Source organism: Colobus angolensis, unplaced genomic scaffold (assembly GCF_000951035.1).
Source record: "Colobus angolensis palliatus isolate OR3802 unplaced genomic scaffold, Cang.pa_1.0 Scaffold24, whole genome shotgun sequence".
In the NCBI taxonomy this organism is placed as follows: domain Eukaryota; kingdom Metazoa; phylum Chordata; class Mammalia; order Primates; family Cercopithecidae; genus Colobus; species Colobus angolensis.
This window is the reverse complement of record NW_012115599.1, coordinates 2844289-2845206: the sequence shown is the minus strand read 5'-3', so window position 1 is coordinate 2845206 and position 918 is coordinate 2844289.

Here is a 918-nt window from a genome sequence, read left to right as displayed (position 1 = left end):
TCATAATGTAACATTTTAATTCCCTCAATCATTTTTCATTCTATTTTTTTCAGTTGTTTTCTTAGTGGTTGCTCTAGGGCTTACTATATTCATTTTAGCTTATCAGAATCTATTTCAGATGTATCTGGGGAGACACTGAAACATTATTCTTCTATTACTTAATTCCCTTTTCTACCTTTTTGTGCTATTATTATACATAGTGTATATATAGTATGCAAATAATACATTGTTATAATTATTGCTTTGTATAGTTTTATGTCATTTAAAGAAGGTGAGAAGTATAGTAAATACATATTTATAGAGTGTATTATATTAATCTTCTAACTTACTTGTTATTTGTTCTTGTTATTTGTTCTCACGGATATGAGTTACCATTTGCTGTTACGTCTTTACTCCAATACAGCTTTGCTCCCACCCACCTCATTTGTGTTGTTATTGTCAAATAGATTACATTTCTATACATTATAGGCTCAACAAAACAATCATATACATGTTGTTTTATACAATTTATTTTTAAGTCAGTTAAGAAGAGAAGAAATACACATTTATATTGTTTTTATAATTACATAGTCATCTTTACCAGTGCTCTTTGGATTTGTTTGTTTTGTGTTTATTTTGTGAGGATTCAGATTGTGGTGTGGGGTCACTTACTTCTAGTCTGAAGAACTTCCATTAGTAATTCTTGTAAGGCAGGGATGCTAGCAACAAATTTTCTGAGTTTTTGTTTGTCAGGCAATGTCTTTATTTTTCCTTTATTTTCAAAGATAGCTTTTCTGGATATAAAATTCTTGAGAGTTGTTTTATGTTCAGCATTTTGAATATGTTACCCATTGCCTTTTGGCCTCCATTGTTTCTGATGAGAATTCAGCTATTAATCTTATTGAGATTCCCTTGAATGTGATTAGTTCTTTTTCTCTT